Source organism: Pleurodeles waltl, chromosome 3_1 (genome assembly GCF_031143425.1).
Source record: "Pleurodeles waltl isolate 20211129_DDA chromosome 3_1, aPleWal1.hap1.20221129, whole genome shotgun sequence".
NCBI classification, from domain to species: domain Eukaryota; kingdom Metazoa; phylum Chordata; class Amphibia; order Caudata; family Salamandridae; genus Pleurodeles; species Pleurodeles waltl.
Genome location: NC_090440.1, coordinates 1,985,921,232 through 1,985,944,445, shown reverse-complemented (window position 1 = coordinate 1,985,944,445; position 23,214 = coordinate 1,985,921,232).

Here is a 23,214-nt window from a genome sequence, read left to right as displayed (position 1 = left end):
TGTTGAGTTTTTGCACTGTGTCCACTTTTAAAATAGATTATTGCCATTTTAATCAAAACTGTGTGTACTACTGTTTTAAATCAAAGTTCTATACTTACCTGTGTGACGTACCTTGCATTTTATGTACTTACCTCAAATCTTGAATCATGTGGTTCGAAAATAAATTAAGAAAAAATATTTTTGTATTTAAAACCTATTGGCCTGATGTTAAGTCTTTGAGAGTGTGTTCCTCATTTATTGCCTGTGTGTGTACAACAAATGCTTAACACTACCCTCTGATAAGCCTACTGCTCGACCACACTACCATAAAATAGAGCATTAGTATTATCTAATTTTGCCACTATCAACCTCTAAGGGGAACCCTTGGACTCTGTGCACACTTTCACTTTGAGATAGTATATACAGAACCCTAACTCACATAAACACTAAACCCACTCGACCCAGTAGTAATAGATAAAAGTAAAAACAATAAGGCTCAAATTTATGGGCATTTGGAGCAGGGCAGCACAGAAAGTCAGCTTTCTGTGCTGCCCCACATCAAGGGCAGGAATGCGCCTTATCGATGGCATACTGCACATTCCTGTCCTTCCCCCCTGCGCTGGCGCTGTTTCGGCAGCCTAGCACCAACGCATGCACCATTGCACTATGGTACAAGGGTGCCTGGGTTGTAGACAGGATTGTTTTTATGCAGAACGCAGCACATATAGAAAGAGGAGAAAACTAGTTAAAATAAAGGTATATCTGATAGAGACTTCTAGCTGCAGATTCTTTAACCTTAGAATTCCCTGGCGTCAACTTCGAATCCGGAAATTTTCTGCTGAGCAGTACCCTGTGCGTGCTGTCGGGTGGTGTCGTTGGATTCGAGTGTGTCATCTGGATCTGCGTGGCGTCATCAGCGTCGTTGGAGCCGTCTGTGACGTCACGGTCTTCTAAATAGGCACCACCCCATATGTTAGTTCTTTTCCTTCTGCGCCGGTTAAGTGCAGATCCGGGAAGAGCTACCCTTTTTCTTCGACGATTGTCAAGGTTTTTTTGAGATGTCTTCGAGAAAGACAGGATTCAAGCCGTGTGGTGCATGCCAGTCACGGATCCGCAAAGAGTGTGCCTCTGGTGTCATGAGATGGACCACGATTCGACATTGTGTTCCGACTGTCGGGCCATGACTCTGAAGGCCTTGAGGTCGGCACGACTCCCAGGAGGTCACTGTCCCGCAGTAGGAGGAGGTTGCGGCACCGCTCTCGGAGCTCCAAGTCCTCTTCCTCGCATTCGAGGTCATCAGGGCACTCAGGTAAGAGGCACAAGAAGAAGAAGAAGTCCAAGCGGACTTCGACTTTGTCACACCTGTCGGCTGATGAGGCGTCTAGGGAATGTCGACGTTCCGAGCGCGGCTCTGCGGAGCCGTCGTCTGGGCTGACTCCGCGTCTTCCCCCTTTTCCGGGGACTGGAACGACCCCCCCGCTCAGATTAAAGAGTTTTACGAGGCTATGCGCCTTGTTTTTGAGCAGGCTGCACCCTCGGGTGGGTTTTTGCCCCCCCACCCGGGGTCAGCAGGGGCCCCATCGGATTCAACATCAGTGGCTTCGGCCTCTGCGCTGTTGGGGACCCCAGGATCCGATAGCGAATCCAGACCAGCGCCGGTCTCTCACAGTCGACCTCCTCCGGCACCGGGTCCGACATCGATGCTTCCTCCACCACCGGTGCCCACTGGTGGTAGCCCCATCCTCATTCCGGATCCGGAGCCGAAACGACGTCATACGACGTTAATTCCGACTTCGACTGTGCCGATTATGCCCAGATCATTGCCTGAGCCTTATTTTGAACAGCCAGGCATAGGAGAGGAGTGGGAGGGATCTGAACACGCTTTAGAGTGTGAACTGGAGCAAGAACAGGACTGGTATGAGGATCTATGGGAAGCCAGTGGACTGGATACTTCTCCAGATACTGGCATGCTCTCTCATCCCAATGTGGCTACGGAGGAAGGGACTTCTTATGCCATGGTGGTGCGTAGGGCAGCTGAGGTCTTGGACCTAGACTTGCCCATGTTGCCAATTAGAACGAATCTCCTGACGGAGGTGCTTCAGCTGGGGGTGACTACATCGGAGCCGATGTTGCCCTTCAATGAAGCCCTAACCAACGTCCTTCTGGGAACATGGTCCAAACCCAGCACAGGGGCTCCTGTGAATAGGACCGTTGGCCACCGCCATAGACCTGCTCCAAATGACCCTAGTTTCCTCACCCAACACCCCACCCCGGAGAACTTGGTGGTTCTAGCCTCCACTTCCCGTGGTGCCTTCCCTTCCGCCCCTCCAGATAGGGAATCCAAGAGGCTGGACCAACTTGGAAAGAAGTTGTTTTCTTTCTCCAGCCTGGCATTGAGGTCAGTATACACCTCTTGCGTATTGGGCCGTTTTTCCCATACTTTATGGGATACGGTGGCAGAGGTGCTGGCCCAGGTCCCGGAGGGCGTACAGGACACTCTCACCCAGGCTGTTAAGGATGGGAGAGATGCAGCCAAGTTTACTATCAGGTGTGGATTGGACTCGCTGGGTAGAGCGATTGCGTCAACAGTAGCCCTACGTCGCCACGCCTGGCTTCGTTCTACTGGCTTTTCAGGGGCTGTCCAGTCGAGTTTGATGGACATGCCTTTCGATGGCTCTTGCCTTTTTGGTGAGAAGGCAGACTCCGCGCTTGAGAGGTTCAAGGATTCTCGAGCTATGGCCAGATCCTTCAGCCTCTCTGTGCCAGCTCGCTGGCAGTCTGTCTTCCGTCCCTTTCAAGACTTCGGAAGGGGCGCGGTACCACGCCCACCACAACTTAGCCACCGTCCTCCAGCTTCACAACATCCTGTGCGAGGACGTGGTCATGGTACCATCAGACCCAGAGGGTCTGGCCAGAGGTCGGCCACCACACAGCCCCCCTCCACAGCACCCAAGCCCTCCTAGTGTGGTTCTGCATGACCATGTCCGTCCAGTTGGAGGGAGGATTCAGTTTCATCTCCCTCACTGGCAATCCATCACATCGGACAAATGAGTCTTGCAGATCATACTGAAGGGCTATTCCCTCCCATTCTAGTCTTTCCCTCCTTCTATCCCTCCAATAAAAGAACGGCTGATGGAGGATCATTTGGTTTTGCGCCACAAGAAAATTATGGCTCTCTTGTCCAAGGGAGCTATAGAAAGAGTCCCGATGTCAGAAGTAGGGAGTGGTTGTTATTCCCACTACTTTCTGATTCCCAAAAAGAACAAGGGCCTTCTCCCTAGCCTGGATTTAAGGGACGTTAATCTCTTCCTCAAGAAGGAGAAATTCAAGATGCTCACTCTTGCTCAGGTCTTGTCTGATCTAGATCAAGGAGACCGGATGGTAGCATTGGACTTGCAGGATGCGTATTTTCACATCCCCATCCTGCCCGCCCACAGATGTTACTTGCAGTTCTAGGTGAGCCACGAGCACTTTCAGTTTACCGTGCTCCCTTTCGGTCTCACCAGTGCCCCTTCAGTGTTCACAAAGGTGATGGCAGTGGTTGCAGCTCATCTGCACAGGTTAGGGATTTCAGTCTTTCCCTACCTAGACGACTGGCTGTTGAAGGCTCAGACGCCCCAGGCTCTCGTCACCCACCTCCAGACGACGGCGAACCTCCTGCATTTGCTGGAGTTCACTATAAATGTGCCGAAGTCACACCTGACTCCCTCTCAGAAGCTCACTTTCATCAGAGCTGTTTTGGACGCAGTGCAGTATCGGGCCTATCCTCCGAAGCAGCGAGTCCAGGAAATTCAGGTTATGATACTGATGTTTCGGCCTCTATCCTGGATTTCGGTGAGACAGACTCTGAGGCTGTTAGGGCTCATGGCTTCCTGCATCCTATTGGTCAAGCATGCCAGATGGCATATGAGGGCTCTGTAGTGGGACCTGAAGTTCCAATGGCCACAGCATCAGGGAAATCTTACCGACATGGTTCAGTACTCGAAGGAAACTGCAAAGGATCTGTAGTGGTGGTTAGTGAACTGCGATTGGGTCAAAGGCAGACTCCTCTTCCTTCCCCAACCAGATCTCACAGTAGTGACAGATGCGTCACTTCTGGGATGGGGCGGCCATCTGGGAGAGGTGGAGATCAGGGGTCTCCGGTCTCCGGCTAAATCCGGGCTCCATATCAACTTGTTGGAGCTTCGGCCAATCCGACTAGCATTAAATACATTTCTTCCTGTTGTGAAAGGGAAGGGAGTGCAGGTGTTCACGGACAACACTACCGCAATGTGGTACTGCAACAAGCAGGGCGGTGTGGGGTCATGTACTCTTTGTCAAGAGTCTCTACGTCTCTGGATATGGCTGGAACATCAGGGCATAACCCTGGTGTTTCAACACCTGTCAGGTTCTTTGAACGCCAGGGCGGACGAACTCAGCCGGCAATGCTTAGCGGATGACGAGTGGTCTCTCTAGCCGGAGGTGGTGCAAGGACTCTTTCAGCAGTGGGGAGATCCTTGGTCACATCTGTTCGCCTCCGCAGAGAACGCGCAATGTGAGCAGTATTGCGCGTTGGAGTTTCCAAGGCGGCTATCGCTAAGCAACACTTTTCGTCATGAGTGGATTTCAGGCCTCCTGTACGCCTTTCCGACCATTCTACTTCTGCCCAGAGTTCTCAAGAAAATCAAGAACTACCGGGCCCAAGTAATCCTTAGTGGCTCCGGATTGAGCACGAAGAGTCTGGTGTCCAGAGCTTCTCAAAATGAGCATCAGTCCTCCAGTCAGGTTGCCTCTTCAGGAGGATCTTCTGTCGCAGCAGCAGGGGAAGGTTCTCCATCCGAACCTGTCCACTCTGCGGCTTCATGCTTGGAGGTTGAGCGGTGACAGTTGATGGTTTATGACCTCCCTCCCGAGGTCTGTGATGTCATTCTGGCAGCTAGGCATCCGTCTGCTAAGTCAATTTATGCCTGCCGGTGGAAACGTTTTGTAACATGTTGTACAGAGAGGTCTATTGATCCTTTTTATTCTTCTCTTTCTAATCTCCTTCTGTTCATTCTATTACTCGGCCAACAGGGTTCCTCCTTGGGGACGCTTATGGGCTATCTTTCTGCCTTATTGGCTTTTCTTTGCTTGCCCGATCAACCATCTTTGTTTAAGTCTCCCATTGTACAGAGATTCTTAAAAGGGCTTATACATATGTTTTCACCTATGCCTTTTGTTATGCCCCAGTGGGACCTTAATCTAATACTCACTTTTCTAATGTGTGCTCCTTTTGAGCCTTTACATAACTGTCCTCTCCGGCTGCTCACTATCAAAGCAGCCTTCTTAGTGGCGATCACATCTGCCAGGAGAGTGAGTGAGATGCAGGCTTTATCATCGAAACCACAGTATCTCACACTATATACTGGTAAAGAAGTACTCAGAACTCGTGCCTCTTTCCTCCCCAAGGTGGTGACCCCTTTCCATCTGGGTCAAAATATCACCCTGCCCACCTTCTTTGCTCCACCGCATCCCTCTAAAGAAGAGGAGGGTCTCCATCGGCTGGACCCAAAAAGAGCGTTATCGTTCTACCTTGACCGCACAAAAGGGTTCCAGGTGGACGACCAACTCTTTGTGGGGTACGTTGGTGCAAAGAAGGGTCGGGCAGTCCAGAAATTAACTATTTCGCCCTGGGTCGTTCTCTGCATAAACATTTGATACGCTTTGGCTAAGAAGCAGCCTCCTGAGGGCTTGAGAGCTCACTCTACCAGAGGGAAAGCTGCTACCACTGCGTTAGCTCGAGGCGTGCCGATACTTGTATTTGCCATGCAGCAGTGTGGGCTTCCTTGCACACGTTTGCAAGACCCTACTGCCTGGATAGCCAGGTGAGGAGAGAAGGGCATTTTGCTCGCTCAGTCCTACAGGACTTCTTGGTGTGAAGTATAATCTTGCAACCCATCACCAGAAGTTATAGCTTTGGTATCTATTGTAAGGTAAGGAATTTGCAGCTAGACGTCTCTATCAGATGAACAAGTTACTTTCGGTAACAAATTATCTGGTAGAGACTGCTGCAGATTCCTTACACCCACCCAAGCCTCCCCGCACTGCGAATATATGCATTATGTTTTTCAAAATTTTTCCCTTTCTCAAGGGCATGTTTTTTTACTGAAACAATGAAATGAAAATTAAATAATTGTTGGTTCTTCCATGACTCTGCGCTTCTGGCGTAGGAATTTGTGGAAAAGAACTGACATATGCGCGCCATGGTGGTGCCTATATAGAAGATTGTGATGTCACAGACAGCTCCAATGATGCCGGCAACGCAGTGCGGAGCTGGACAACGCACACGAATCCGATGGACGCCACCCGACGGCGCATGCAGGGTGCTACTCAGCAGAAAAATTCTGGGTTCCAAGCTGACGCCAGAGAATTCTAAGGTAAGGAATCTGCAGCTAGTTAGAATCTCTACCAGATAATTTGTTACCGACAGTAAGTAACTTGTTCTTCTCCTCGTTGTGCCTTCCCTGGGGAGGCATAAGGTTTTGACACATCCCTAGGTTTACAGGTTCTTGTAAATCTGGGGATGCGTCAAAATCCATGGGTGTTGCCTTGGGAAAACACACCTCAGTGTCTATGGATCGCCTCCCTGGTGCAGAGTAAGTCAATGCAGCGAATTGCAATGCCTTGCCTTATGCCATCTATGAGACCATTCAAAACCCTGCAAAGTGGCTTTCCGTGGCCTCCTAGATATGGTTGAGTGGTTTGCGCCACCGCTGCATCACTAAAAGTGATGCAACGGCAACCCAAGCCTTTCATAAATGTATCCCTAAGTGCCCTTACCTGAAACGGAGAACCATTTACCCCATCCTCCATCCTCAACAACTGCTTCAAACTAATGAAGAACAAAAAGACTATCCAGTGAACTTAATGGTAAAATGATGGCGCCTCAATAGCAATTTAAAAAGCAAGACTTCAGTTACATTAAATGCAATGGAGAAAGTAGGGTATTCTTTTTCATTTACCATTGCAATCTATTAGAAATGTATATTTATTTTTTGACAAATATGTGACATTTATTGTACTATCTACTGGTTAAAATATATTTAAGCTGTACTAAAAATAAATTTAAACAATTTAATTTAATTTATCGTTATAACATGAATAAGCATTTATTATTGGTTACATTGTTTTATTCTTGCTAACATTTTTAATTAAGTTTACGCTATGTTTTTCTCCTTGTATTTAAAATGTTCAATATCTATGTGTATGCGTGTGTGTGTGTGTGTATTTGTGTGTATATTTATGTGTATATAGATAGATAGATAGATAGATAGATAGATAGATAGATAGATAGATAGATAGATAGATAGATAGATAGATAAATAGATTACCTACTGGCTGCCGCTAGCAGGTAGTTATAGTTAGGACCTACTTTCCAAAGGAAAAGCATATTTTGTTTTTCCAATAACTTTGGCGTCGTTTGACGAATTTTCATGTAATGTTCAAAATTATTACTACAGTCAGTTCAGCTGCTGTCTTAAAAGTTTCAGGGTGCTCTGTCAGGGGGGCTGAGATAAAGGGAGGTTCTCAAAATGCTTTTTTTACCATGCAATTTCCCATAGGGATGTTGAACACGACTACAGCCCGAACCACTGAATGGAATTACACTCAATTTGGCAGGTAGGTAGCACTTGGTCCACAAAGCAACCTTTTCATTATTTTGTGTGAATCTGTTCAATAGTTTTTAAGATACTAAAAGAAAGCCACATTTGTATATCTAGAGGCTCGAACCCTTCTTAAATCCAACCAGTCTCATGCAGAGATCTGATTTGCTGCCAACACTTCAACCAGGAAGTGTTGCCAGCCATTTTGGGACTCAAACTCAGTCGAGTCCCAAACAAAAAGATAAAAGAAAAGAAAAGGGGGCAGGGTAAGAATACCCTGACACTCTAGCCTTGGTGCTGGGGTCCCCCTGGGCCCCACAAGGGCAAAAAAGCATTTTTTTACAAATAAATTCGCCAAAGACACAACAACGTATATTGGGAGTGGATGAATCCTCTGACAGGGTCAAGATGGCTTTATATGTTGAAAAACTTCTTACAGCTTTCTTTGGCCACAACAACCTCTTTAACATGTTTTTAATTGAGCAGTTGCACCGGTTGCTGGCTCCCCAGGCACTCCTTCGCATCCCACCAAAGCCAATAATTGCCTGTCTCTTAAATTTAAGTGACTGCAACACTATTCTGTGGCTGGTGCGAGTGCAAGGCCCGTTCTCACACCAGGGCTCAGCAGCCTCCATTTTCCCAGGTTTTAGAATCACGGTACAGGAGGCACGCAGGAAAAACGCACATTGCCTGGGCAAAACATTAAATACACAATCTTTTATCCATCCTGGATGAAAGTTGACCACAAGGGGAAGATGTACCTTGTAGGAGGCTGGCCTGGTTTGTAGTGGGTATCCTAGGTACTTACACCTTATACCAGGTCCAATTATCCCTTGTTAGTGAAATGTAGGCAGCGTTCTAGCAGCTTAGGCTGAATAGAGGTAGCTGTAGGAGAGCAGCTTAGGCTGAACTAGGAGACATGCAAAGCTCACGCAATACCGCTATAGTTACACAGTATTTATACACAATAAAAGACAATACTCAGTGTTACCGAAAATAAAGGTACTTTATTTTAGTGACACAAAGCCAAAAATATCTTAGAGGCAATACTTCTACTGGAGGTAAGTATTATACACAATATATACACTAGAGACCAAAATCTGGTAAGTAAATAGTCACAAAATAGTGCCAACAGTAGAAAATACAATAGATTGCAATGGGCTTAGGGGCAACACAAACCATGTACTAAGAAAGTGGAATGTGAATGTCGGTTCCCCAACTAGGCAAGTGTAATGTGTAGAGGGGCGCTGGGAGTGCAAGAAAACAGCAAAGGTAAGTAAAATATCCCACCTAAAATCCCAGGAAAGCAGGAGTAAAGTACAGCAAGTTTCCCAAAACATACTAGAAGTCGATATAGAGGATAATGCAAGAACCAGAAGAGACTGCAAGACACCAGTGAAGGATTCCTGGACCTGAAGACCTGTGAAAGAAGGGGACCAAGTCCAAAAAGCACTGAAGAGTCCAGGGAGAACAGGAGCCTCTGCTAACCCGGACGAAGGTGCAAAAGAGGAAACACCTGTGAGAAGACAAAGTCAGTATTGCACCAAAGAAGACAGATACGGGTTCCTGTTGGTGCAAAAGATGTCCCACGCCGGATGGATGAATGCAGTCTGGTTTGTGTCACGGGATTCCGCCAACAAGCCTTGGTAAACGCAAAAGTTGTGGTTCGTGAAAAATGGCGCTGCCCGGGTTCAGGAAGGACCAGGTCGACCCTACCCAGAAGGTGGAGACTGAGGGGGCTCTCAGCAACTCAGAGAGCCTCAGAAGACCAGGCAGCACGCACAGGAGTCCCATAGCACAGGAACAAAGGAGTTGCAAATGGCGGCCGTTGCAGCACTACACAAAGGAATCCCACAACGCCGTAGAACAACTCACGGAGCGGAGCGTCACAGGATAGAGTGCTGGGGACCTGGGCTATGCTGTGCGTGAAGGATTTCTTGGAGAAGCGCACAGCAGCCCTAGGAGCTCCAAAACACTTGGTACACAGGGGTACTGTCTGGTACGGGGAGGCAAGCTCTTACCTCCACCTAATTCGTACAGCTGGTCCTTTGGACAGTCAGAGTCACTTTAGTCTACCACCTGTGTTCCAGGATCCACGCTCGTCGTTGGGAGAGGGGACACAGAGTACTGGTCGTCACTGCAGAGAGGTGCCTTCTGGTGTAGGGTGAAGACAGGCAGTCCTCAGAGTGTGCAAAACATGGAAACTGTTGTATTTGCTGGTTGGAGCTGAAGTTGCAGGGTCACAGTAGCCTTCTTGGATACTTGGGTGCAGTTAGAGTGTTCCTGGAGCAGTCTGCGGTTGATCCAATGGTTTGAAGCTGAAGCAGAGGATGCAGAGGAGTCCTGGTGGAGTCTTGCAAACCGAATCTGAGGAAACACCCACAGGAGAGACCCTAAATAGCCCTCAGAGGGGAATTGGTCACCTAACCTGGAATGGACCTATCAGGAGGGGTCTCTGACATCACCTGCTAGCACTGGCCAATCAGATGCTCCCAGAGTATCCCAACACATTGGAATCCAAGATGGCAAACCCCAGGGACGCTCTGGGGGAGCTCTGGGCACCACCCCTGGGGTGGTGATGGACAGGGGAGTGGTCACTCCCCTTTCCTTTGCCCAGTTTCATGCCAGAGCAGGGCTGGGGGTCCCTGAACCGGTGTAGACTGGATTATGCAAGGATGGCACAATCTGTGCCCTTCAAAGCACTTCCAGAGGCTGTGGGAGTAAACCCCTCCCATGCCTGTAACACCTATTTCCAAAGGGAGAGGGTGTAACACCCCTGTCCCAAAGGAAATGCATTGTTCTGCCTTCCTGGGATTAGGCTGCCCAAGCCCCAGGAGGACAGAAACCTGTGTGTGAGGTGGCAGCAGCTGGGGCTGCAGTGAAAACCTCAGAAGACTGGTATGGCAATACTGGAGGTCCATGGTGGAGGCAACAGGGTGCATGGAATTGGCCCCCAATACCAGAATCAGATTGGGGGTACAATTTCCTGTTCCTACACACCTCACATGGCCATATTCAGAGTTACCACTGCAAAGCTACATATATGTATTGACCTATATGTAGTGAACACTTATAATGGCGTCCCGCACTCACGAAGCCTGGGAATTTGGCCCTGAACAATGTGGGGGCACCTTTGCTAGTGCAAGGGTGCCCTCACACTTAGTAACTTTGAATCTAGCTTTCAGTACATGAAGGTTAGACATATAGGTGACTTATAAGTTACTTACGTACAGTGAAAATGGCTGCGAAATAGTGTGGGCACTATTTCACTCAGGCTGCAGTGGCAGTCCTGGTGAAAGGTTTGTCTGAGCTCCTTATGGGTGGCAAAAGCAATGCTGCAGCCCATAAAGATCTCCTGGAACCCCAGTGCCCCGGGTACCTAAGTAGCATATACTAGAGACTTATAAAGGGGGGTCCAGTGTGCCAATTGGAATTGGAATATGAAGTCACTAAACTATAGTGACTAATTTGGAAGTGAAGAGAGCATAAGCACTGGAGTTCTGGTTAGTAGAACGTCAGTGACACAGTTAAGCACTACTGACAACACACACATAGGTCACAAACTATGAGCTCTGCGGTCCTGGCTAGCAGGATTCCAGTGAGACAGGCAAAACACACTGACAAATAGGGTTACAAACTATGGGCACTGGGGTCCTGGCTAGCAGGATCCCAGTGAGACAGTACAAAAATACTAACAAACACTCACAAACAGGCCAGAAATGGGGTTAACCATGCTAGAAAGAGGCTACTTTCTCACATACCTGTTCACTTTAGTGGGTTTGGCTGGCAAATTCTGTAAAATATTTGGCAGTCCTAATAGTTCCTTAACCCCATTGGCCAGATCATTCCGAGTTGGATTCTGGAAAGGACGATGATTATCTTGATAATATGCTATCCTAACTCCAAACTCATGCCCCTCTTGAAGTAGTTCCCACATATCGTGGTGGTGGTATCTGCCTGGGTAGGTACTTCACACAGCTGATTGGTTGTTATACAAGCTCTCTGGGTGGGTCCAACTCACTGAACTCTGTGGCATACTGTAGGAAGCTAGCTCTGTATATACTATATCAAAATGAGATATTGGCCTTCATTGAAACCCTGGCGGTCGGTGTAAAAAAGCGGCGGTAATACCGCCAACAGGCCGGCAGGAAATAAAATGGGATTACGACCGTGGCGGAAACCGCCAACATAGACAGCCACTTTAACACTCCAACCGCCACAGCGGTAGAAACAAACAGCGCGGCAGACACAGCCAACAGACAGGCGGGAGACAAAGTACCGCCCACTGTATCACAAGGGGCCTATCCGCTACCTTTTCCGGGGCGGAACCAACGCTATCAAAAGCACAGCGGAAACAGTACACAGAAGGGAAAACACTCAGCTCTCGACACCCAACGAGGAACCAGGACGCCATGGAGCCTGTACTACACTTACTCCCCATGTTGGTTTACCTCCTCTTCTACCAGGAGTAGAAACGGCGGCGGCGGCGACCACAGTGAGTACTGCACCTACAACACAGGGAAGGGGGGAAGGAAAGAGAGTGACACACACATGCAACACGCAACACCCCCACCCTCACCCTCACACACAACAACATACACACAAATACATGCAGCAACATAACATATACACCACTCCCCCCCCCAAAATTCAGTATATACAAATATGTACACCAACTACACAAGTCCGGATAGTGTACTAATCATTGTCCGTGGACCACTGGGCCCAAAATGCATGGGCGAGGCCCACACATGATACCTGACTGGAAACGGAGAGAACACTGCTGGGGAATCAGATCGAAAATATACAGGCACCTCAGGGTGTTGGGGGACACCTCAGCCTGATGAATGCACAACACCACTGCTGCACGAGGGGGCTCCATGCCCATTGATGTATCCTGGGGAATGCAAAGCCACAGTCTCTCAAGTCTCTTCAGTGGGTGGTTTGCCAACTGCTTTATCCTGGGGAGTGCAAAGCCACAGTCTCTCAAGTCTCTCCAGTGGGTGGTTTGCCCACTGCTTTTTCCTGGGGAGTGCAAAGCCACAGTCTCTCAAGTGGATAAGTCTCCACTGTTTCTGGAGGGCGTTTGGTGCCCATAGTGCTTCATCCTGCCAAGGACTGAGGTAGTGGATGCCTTTCTCCACTGGTTCTGGAGGGGGCCTGGTGCCCAGAGTGCTTCATCCTGCCAAGGACTGAGGTAGTGGATGCCTTTCTCCACTGGTTCTGGAGGGGGCCTGGTGCCCAGAGTGCTTCATCCTGCCAAGGACTGGGGTAGTGGATGTGATACTCCACTGGTTCTGGAGTGGGCTTTGGGCCCAGTGTGCTTCATCCTGCCAAGGACTGAGGTAGTGGATGTATCTCTCCACTGGTCTGGAGGGGGCTTTGTGCCCAGAGTGCTTCATTATGCCAAGGACTGAGGTAGTGGATGCCTTTCTCCACTGGTTCTGGAGGGGGCCTGGTGCCCAGAGTGCTCCATGTGCAGTGTGGCTGGTACAATTCCCTCACCTGGGTGTGTGTGCCACGAGATTTGCGAGGTTCAGGTAGCATGATACGCTGTGAAGGCAGAAACATACCCCACACTGCTGCGGCTGCGCCTTCCACCTGCAGGTGCAAACAGTGATGGAAGAAATGCCTCATGGAAGCTGCCCAGGGTCCAGGAACTCTCCTCCAGCCTCAGACGACTGCCCACTGGGGATGGTAGCCATGTCAGCGGTGGTGCCTGTGTCCAAGGACGACGCAGGGCTGGCAGCGGTGTCTGTTGCGGCGGTGCTGGCGGCGGTGCATGGGTCAGCACCTGCAGAGGAACACAGCAGGATGTCTCCTGCAGCCCCGGACGGCTGCCCACTGGAGAAGAGGCTGGGGACTGTCGCTGAGGCTGTAGACGTGCAGGTGGCGGTGCTTGCGGCGGTGTCTGTTGCGGCGGTGCTTGTGGAGGTGCTGGCAGCGGTGCTGGCAGTGGTGCTGGCAGTGGTGCATGGGTCAGCACCTACTGAGGGACACAGCAGGATGTCTCCTGCAGCCTCGGACGGCTGCCCACTGGGGAAGAGGCTGGGGACTGTCGTTGAGGCTGTAGACGTGCCGGGGGCAGTGCAGGTGGTGGTGCAGGTGGCGGTTGTAGTGGCGGGGCAGGTAGTGGTGCTCGCTGCCGTATTGGCGTGGTCGTGGAGAGAAAGTGTGACACTGGTCCCTCAGTCGGTGCCACCATGCCCTCTCCTGACCTGCTCTTCAGCTTTTGGCCCTTCCCCAGCTTTGATGGTGGCGCAGTTGTCTTGCCACTATCCCCTTTGTTTTTTGCTGAGCCCTTGGTGGCTGGTACTTTCGGCTTCTCCCTCTGGGATGTGGGCACCTTTTTCACCTTGGCAGGTTGTGGAATGTCCTTCCCCTTGCTACGTGGCACACTGGCAGCCCTGATGTGTGGCGCACTTGATGACCCCGCATTTGCTGGCACCACTGTGCCTGGGGATTTGGTGGCTGAGGTGCTGGGCTGGGACCTGGAAAGCGTGGCCCTAGGGGAAGGACGGGGGGGGAGGTGAAGGGAAGAGGTCAAGGTTTGCCAGGAAAAGTTTTTTAGACACACTGGGACGGGAAGATGGAGGGGGTTTGGGAGTGGAGGTAGAGGTAGTGGCCGTAGGAGGTGTACGTCTGCTGAATTTGGGTGAAGGTGCATGGGCCGGAGGCTGTTGTGAGGTGGATGGCTGTTCGGTGGGTGTGTGCCTGTGTTTGTGTACTTTGGGGGGAGGGCTCACTGACACACTGGGAGAGGACACTGGGGATGTTTGAATGGTAGTGGGGGTGGTGAGTGCACGTGAGCGGTGTGTGGTGATGGGCGTGCTGGTGATGGAGGCAGTGGCTGAGGATGTAGTGCATGCAGGTGTGAGTGGAGACGAGACAGGGAGGGAGGAGGAGGACGTGGAGGAGGGGGACACAGTGGAGGCAGTAGATGTTGCTGTGTCTGCATGGGGATGGTGCTTGTGTGAGTGCCTGTGGGATGTGTGGTGCTTATGCTTGCCTGAGCCACTCTTGTGTGTTGATGAGTGTGCATGCTGGTCTGATGGTGTGCTTGGGATAGGCTGAGGTACAGGGGGTTGGGTCTGGGTGGAAGAAGTTAGAGGGGGGTGGCTGGACACAGGGATAATGGCTGCCATCAGTGCTGAGGCCAGAGCCTGAAATGCTCTCTGTTGGGCTGCCTGCCCAGAATGAATGCCCTCCAGGTATGCATTTGTTTGTTGCAAATGCCTCTCTACACCCTGGATGGCATTCACAATGGTAGATTGCCCAACAGTGAGGGATCTCAGGCGTCAATAGCCTCCTCACTGAGGGCAGCAGGGCTGACTGGGGCAGGGCCTGAGGTGCCTGGGGTGAAGGAGATGCCCACCCTCCTGGGTGAGCGGGTACAGGACACACGCTGAGGGGGTGCTGGTAGGGGGGGTGGCGGCTGTACCTGTTGATGCAGTGGGCACAGAGGTGCCGCCACCGCAAGGGAGCTCCCATCAGAGGAGGAGTCGCTGTCACCGCTGTCTGCTCCTGTCCCCCCCGTGGAGCTACCCTCGCCCTCCGTCCCACTGGTGGCTTCAGACTCCGTTGTTTCGCCCTCCAGGGACAAGTAGGTTGCAGCTCCCTCCTGCTCCAGTGCCAGTGCTCCTCCGTCTGATGATGCTATTGCACACAAGAACAGGGAGACCACAAAAAGGGGGGGAAGACAGAAGAAAGACATGTTTAGTGCATGCAACACCACTACCGTTGGCGGACACAACACACATTGAGCAGCCCTCTGCACTATGCCATGCACTAACAGTTCCTAGAAATTTCAGCTGACCATGGGGTACGAGGCCTAAGACCAATTGCTGCACACCTGGAAGTCACAGGAGCCTGACTAGGTGTAGATGGCTCTTACCACTGGTGGGTTTGGGGTGCCACATAGCCTGCCTCACAAGGGACCTTGCCTACCAAGTTCGCCCTAGCCTAGGGGAACCCACTGCCCACCTCCCCCACCCAGACACCTCGTAATGTGCGCAGAGTCAGCTGAGAGTGTACTCCCCCCCTTGTGGCTGCTGTGATGCCCTCAAGCTCCCATCCAACTCCGAATAGGCCACCGCCAGGATCCGGAACATCAGGGGGGTCATGGTGCGACGGGCACCCCTCCCACGTTGGGAGGCCATCCCTAGCTGGGCCTCCGCCATCTTCTTGCTCCAGCAGCGCAGGTCCTCCCATCTTTTCCGGCAGTGGGTGCTCTGTCTGTGGTAGACCCTCAGGGTCCGGACGTCCTTGGCGATGGCACGCCAAATACCCTTCTTCTGGTAGGCGCTGACCTAGAGAAATGGTACAGGGGAAAGGAAATTACTTACCCGTCTGGACCGTCATACTCATTGCCCCCCAGTTCCCACCCTTGCCCTGACGCACATACACTCACCATCCGCACATGCAGGCCTCAGCCCCCCCATGTATCTTCCATCCACACCACTCAAAACAGGCATTGCCCATGCAGCATGCTCACAGTGTACTCACCTGTTTGTCTGGAGGACCGTACAGTTGCGTGTACTGGGGGAGGACCCCATGCACTAGTTTCTCCAACTCCTCCGAAGTGAAGGCAGGGGCCCTTTCCCCAGACACATGAGCCATCGTCGCTTCCAAACTGAGGTCACAGCAGCACTTGCAGTGTAGGTCCTCTCCTGTTGAAGGTCAGGTATCAAGTGAGGGAACAGACAGAAAATGGCAGTAACGTCCATGGCGGTGCGTACCGTCACCGCCGGCGTTCATCGTCATTGGCTCCTGGGACCCATAGGGCCCAATGTTAACCAATGCAGAATTGCACCGCGGTCTTCGACCGCCCACCGCGACGGTGTACAACGCCAGCGCAGTTACCTCATATCCCCTTGTCCCACCTTACAGGTCAGGCAGCTGCCATTTCAGGTGGCCACATGGGATGGATGTTAACTGCGTCACACCTATCTAGGTCGGGAATATAGACAGATACCTGCACATTGCGGATTAATAACGTTTCTGCAAATAGCACATTGTGATACCTCAGTGTTGGATGACTCTCTGCTCGCTGTTCTCTCTGCTCGCTGTTCTCCTCCATAGGGCACATCCGCTGGGCAGGTGATGAGATGGCGGCATCCTCCAGTGTACAGACCCCTGGTGGACCTGTTGACAATGGAAGAGAGACACATCCTAGTCACATACAGACTTGATTGTGCAAGAATCCAGGAACTGTGTGCCCAAGTGGAGCCAGACCTGATGTCAGCTATCCGCCATCCCACAGGAATCCCCCCTCTAGTGCAGGTCCTGTCTGTACTCCATTTCCTTGCCAGTAGGTCTTTTCAAACAACAGTGGCTATGGCATCAGGGATGTCCCAGCCAATGTTCTCTAAAGTGTTGTCCAGAGTGTTGTCTGCCCTGCTGAAACACATGTGCAGCTACATCGTGTTCCCTCAGGTGGAGGATTTGCCCACAGTAAAAGGTGACTTTTATGCCCTGGGACATATCCCCAACATCGTTGGTGCCATTGATGGTATGTGGCATTTGTACCCCCGCAGAAATGAACAGGTGTACAGAAACCAGAAGAGCTACCATTCTATGAATGTGCAGATGGTGTGATTGGCAGAACAGTACATCTCCCATGCCAAGTATCCTGGCTCCGTGCATGACGCTTACAATTTGAGGAATAGCAGCATCTCTTATGTGATTGGGCAACTCCAGAGGCACCGTGTGTGGCTAATAGGTGAGGCCAAGGTCCCAGTACAGTTGACATAGGTGTCTGGGTATGGGGCTGTCCCTAAGGGGTAGTGTGTGTCTAACAGTTGTCCCTCGACATTTGCAGGTGACTCTGGTTACCACAACCTGTCATGGCTACTGACCCCAGTGAGGAATCTCAGGACAAGGCAGAGGAACGCTACAATGAGGCACATGGGTGAACTAGGAGGGTGATCGAACGCACCTTCGGCCTCCTGAAAGCCAGATTCCGGTGCCTCCATCTGACAGGTAGCTCCCTAGACTACTCACCAAAGAAGGTGTGCCAGATAATCGTGGCCTGCTGTATGCTGCACAACCTGGCTTTGCGACGCCAGGTGCCTTTTCTGCAGGAGGATGGGCCAGATGGTGGTCTTGTGGCAGCTGTGGAGCCTCTGGACAGTGAAGAAGAGGAGGCAGAAGAAGAGGATATCGACAACAGAAACAACATCATCATGCAATACTTCCAGTGAGACTCAGGTAAGAAGATGTCACTGCTTCCCACATCTCATACTATTGTTTGAGCTAGCATAAGTCTGTCATTTTCTTTTAGTGTATGGACCCAGACTTGTCACTTTGACTTTCCATTTCACAGATATGGGTCCCACTTTGTGCCCTCTGCTATGTTTACTGCTGGCCTACAGCTGTGTTACATTGGTATGTGAACAAGTAAATTGACATTGCTATATTCTATAGTTATTGCAATTACACATTTGTGAAAGCACAGACTGACTCCAGATTGTTTTGTGATTGAAGTGTGTTTATTCCTGTGCTAATAAGTGGAGGGGGTTGTAAAATGGGCTGGGGGGATGGTGGAGGAATGTCCATGGCAGAGTCCAGTCTATTTGTTTCACAGGTGCATTGTCCAAAGGGGCATAGGAAGTGGAGCAATGGCAGTTTAAGGATGGACAGAGTGACATAGTGAGACCGTTTGCGGGGTAGTTCTCCATCTGCAGCGGGTGGGGTGCTGGTGTCCTGTTGTTACTGTGGCGGTGCCTCTTGTCCACTAGCGCCGGCGGAGTTGGAGGGCTGTTCATCGTCCAGGCTAGTGTCAGAGGCCCCTTGTTGTGCCTCTGTGTCCCTCCTGGTGTTGAGAAGGTCTGCCAGCACCCCTGCAGTGGTGACCAGGGTGGTGTTAATGGACTTCAAGTCCTCCCTGATCCCAAGGTAGTGTTCCTCCTGCAGCCGCTGGGTCTCCTGAAACTTGGCCATTACCGTTGCCATCGTCTCCTGGGAATTATGGTAAGCTCCCATGATGTTGGAGAGTGCCTTGTCAAGAGTGGGTTCCCTGGGCCTGACCTCCCCCTGTCGCACAGCATTCCTCCCAGTTTCCCTTTTATCCTGTGCCTCTGTCCCCTGAACCGTGTGCCCACTGCCCCCAGGTCCCTGATTTTCTTGGGTTGGTCGGTTTGCCAGGTTTCCCTGTTGTGGTGGACCCACTGCTGATTGACGTGTCCTGGGGACAGAGGGATGGGCCCCCTGGGTGGGTGCTGTGCTGGTGTTTTCTGTGGGGGGAGGCTCTGTGGTGGCTTGTGACAGTGTCAGGGGAACCAACTGTCCCGAGGTCCCAGATGGACCGGGCTGGTCATCTTGATCCAGGCGTGAAGAGCTGCTGTCATCACTGTGGGCCTCTTCTGTGGGGGGACTAGATATATCTGGCACCTCCTGTCTGGTGACGTTGGGTAGGGTTCCTGTTTGGGTGTAAATGCATAATTATTGTATCTATGTGTGCCATCGTGTGCAATGGGTTGTTGACCCTCTACTCCAGTGCTTGTATTATTGGCTTGGTCCTTGTGTGATTGGTGACTTTGGGGCATGAGTGAGTCTCTGTACTGGACATGCTTGGGTGATGGGTGTCCATGCATTGGTGTTACATGCAGGGCTTGGTTTTGGGATGTGTGGGTTGTGTTGGTGGGGTATCTGTGGGTTGTTGGGGTGATGGGTGGGAGGGTAAAGGTGGGAGTATGTGATGGCATGCAGGTGGGGTGGGGGGGATAAAGTAGTAAGGATTTGACTTACCAGAGTCCAGTCCTCCTGCTACTCCTGCGAGGCCCTCAGGATGCAGTATTGCCAAGACTTACTCCTCCCATGTTGTTAGTTGTGGGGGAGGAGGTGGGGGTCCACCGCCAGTCCTCTGTACAGCAATCTGGTGTCTGGATACCATGGAACGCATCTTCCCCCGTAGGTCGTTCCACCTCTTTCTGATGTCATCCCGTGTTCTTGAAAGCTGTCCCACTGCGTTATCCCTGTTGACAATTCTGCACCATAGCTCCATCTTCCTTGCAATGAAGGTCTGCTGCACCTGTGATCCGAGTAGCTGTGGCTCTACCTGGACAATTTCCTCCACCATCACCCTGAGCTCCTCCGAGAACCTGGGGTGTCGTTGAGGTGCCATGATGTGGTGTGGGTGATGTGTGAGGTGGTGTCTGTTGTGATGTGTGAGGGGATGTGTTGGTGTGTGTTGTTTGAGGTGCGTGGATGTTGTGGAAGTGATGGTGTTGTGTGTCTGTGGATGCTGGTGTTGTTTTAGGTAGTATCTCTCTCTGGCCTGCTTTCAAATTTCTGGTAGTAAGGGTTTGTGGGTGATGTGGATGTGTGCTTTATATTGGATTGGGTGTGTGGGTGTGGTGTGTGTATGTGTATCAGGTGTGTGTATTTCGAATTGTCCAATGTGGTTGTGTTTTGTAAGTGTGTGTGTATTTTGAGCGCGGCGGTGTGTACCGCCAATGGATTACCGCCGTTGAAAAACCGCTGCGTTGATTCGTGGGTTTTGATAGTGTGGGCGTATTCTTGTCGGCGTGACGGTGTTGGTTTTGTTATCACCAGTTTATCACTGACCTTTGGTGTGGCGGACTTGTGTGGGTGTCTGTATTGTGGCGGGTTCCGGGCTGTGGGTCGTAATACCTGTAGCGGAATTCCATGGCTGCAGCAGTATGTTGGCAGTCTTCTGCACAGCTGTAAGCGGGATTTACCACCAGGGTTGTAATGAGGGCCATAGTGTGCATGGGGTTCAGGGGTTCCCCAGAGGCTAAAGTAGATAATACTAATGCTCTCTTTTGGGGTAGTGTGGTCGAGCAGTTAGGCTTATCAGAGTGTAGTGCAAAGCATTTGTTGTACAAACACAGACAATAGGAGAAGCACATACCCAATGACTTAACTCCAGACCAATGGTTTTTATAAAGCAAAAATATATTTTCTTAATTTATTTTTAGAAGCAGAAGAATCAAGTTGCAGGTAAGGACTTCAATAGATTCGTATTTCACATAAATATCAATAGTACTTTTTTAAAAATAGATAAGTTATACAGTTTTTACAAAATTAACAATTATCTGTTTTAAAAGTTGACTCTGCAATTTTCAGAAACAGTTCCTGGGAGAAAGAAAAGTTAGAACGCTTTAAAGGTAAGTACTTGACTTACAGTTCCAGTCTCCGGGAGGTAAGAAGTCCAAAGCTGGGGGTTCAAGTTAACCCCAAACACCCAACACCAGCAACACGGGGCAGACCAGGTGCAGAGGTCAAAAGTGAAGCAAATTTAATGTGTGCTCCTTTGGAGACAGGGGGCACTCGGAATCGGATCTGCAGGGAAGTTAGGGCCAGATGTAGGTAGCTAAAAAATTGCGAGTCGGAAATTGCGAGTCGTTGCGACTCGCAATTTCCGACTCACAAAATGGTATCCAACAAGAAAAAGCGACTCCACTTTGCGACTCGCAAATGAAGTCGCACCACAGATTGCGAGTCCGCTGTTTGCGACCTCGCTAAATACGAACACGCAAATTGCGAGTGGGTGTCGCAAATTGCATGCAGGTGCAGCAGAACACTCTGGAAAATACTTCCTGGCTCTTGATGATGACATCACAGCCAGGAAGTTTACTAATACACCTGGGAGGAGGAAGGACCACACCCATTTCCAACTGCTGAACAGCCAACAGGAGGAACAGCAGCAAAAATGGAGGAATCAGCCAGAAAGAGGAAGATCACATTTTCTGAAAAAGAACTGGAGGTGCTGACGGATGAAAGCTGCCAGCACCATGATCAACTCTTTGGGAGAGCAGCCCTCAGTGTGCCAGAGCTGGAGAAAAGGAGGATTTGGACTGAAGTCCAAGACAAAGTGAATTCAATGGGTGTGAGCCACAGGAGCATTGATGAACTTAAAAAAAGGTGGTATGACCTGCGCTCCCAGACTAAGGAGAGGGTGGCAGAGTGCCTCAGGGAGATGAGGGGCACTGGAGGAGGACCATCTACCATACCACCGCCCACACCCTTGGAGGAAAGAGTAGAAGAGACCCTGGAGCCAGAGGCAGTGTCTGGAATAGGTGAGCTGGACACGTCAGCGCCAGGACCATCAACCAGTGAGTACCATGAAACTTGCATGTACACCCATATCTGCCATACCCCCACCCACCTAGTACACAGCAGCATGCACAACCAATATAGCTCCATTTCAGAGTAGCAACAACCAGAATGGTGCATCATGGGCAATGTAGTCAAGTAGGCAGCTGATAGGCAACAGTTTATTAGGAAGCATACAACAGATGGTAGATACTGACAGTGTGTTCCCTATGTCCCACAGGTCTCCCAAAAGACACCACCTCCAGCCACACCATCCAGGGGCCAGAGGTCAGCCACCAGGCAGCATAGGACCCAGGAGCAGCCACCACAGGGACCTGCACCACCCAACCACAGTCCCCTCCAGATGCACCAGTGGCCATAGTGGAGATAGAGGCAGCACCCGGTCCCAGCCACAGTGCCAGCGTACAGGACACAGATCCACCACTGCGTCGCAGGCGATGTGTCCTTGTCCCTACAGTGTCACAGGGAGAAGTAGGGGACGCCTCCTTTTCCACCGCCGAGGCTGCACTCATCCATGGTCAGCGCCTGCAGACAAGGCAAATGAGACTGATTTCAGGGGCCATGCGGCGAATGGAAAGGAATCAAACAACAGGGCTGCAACAGGTCCACACAGAGCTACAACACCTGAACAGTAATGTAGGTGACCTTGCGCACTCAATCAGACAACTAGTGGCTGAACTTTTCCTGGAGAGAGAGGGTGCAAGGCGCAGTGACCGGCAACTAATCCACCGCCTAGACCGCATGGTTGCCTCCATAGTCCGCCTGGCTGTAAATACCACAGGGCTGTCATGCCGCACAGTCAGCTTACCGGTGGACATGGGCCACTTTGCCAGCGATGTGGCTCGTGGGCTGGGACGCATAAGCCACGCAGTGGACATGATGGAGGCACGACAGGTGGCTAGGGGCGCGGCATACACGCCGCAAGACAGTGAGAAGGGCTCTACTATAAGTAGTGCATCTGCTACAGACACCAGGGTCTTGTGTAGTGGAAGTGCACTGCAGGGAACTGCAGACGCTCCAGGCATCAGCCATGCTGGGCGTCCCAGGCGTAGGGTGTGAGCTACGCACTGACAAACAATGGAGGCACATGAGGTTAATGTGTTCTCATAGCAGGTGGACCTTTACAGCCCCTGATCAATAGTTCATTTAAATAGTTTATTGGTTCACATCATTAAAGTTCTTGTTTGTTCTACTTCACACCTGGGCTCTTTGTGTGACATTTGTGTGTGTGGTGACAGTTACCACGTACCTTCCAAAGTATTGGTTTGCAATGTGGTCCCGTCTCTGTCTGCCTTGATTTGCAATGCTTCTATCCCCATGATGGCGATGTGGTAGCTCTTGCTCGTCATCCTCCGAATCTGGGTCTGCAGGGGTGAGATGTAGCCCACGTCTGGTGGCAATGTTGTGCAGTATAGCGCATGCGCCAACGATCTTGAAGGCTGTTATTGGGGCATACTGGAGGGCACCTCCACTTCTGTGGAGGCATCTGAATCTTGCCTTCAACAGTCCAAAGGTCCTCTCTATAACATTTGGG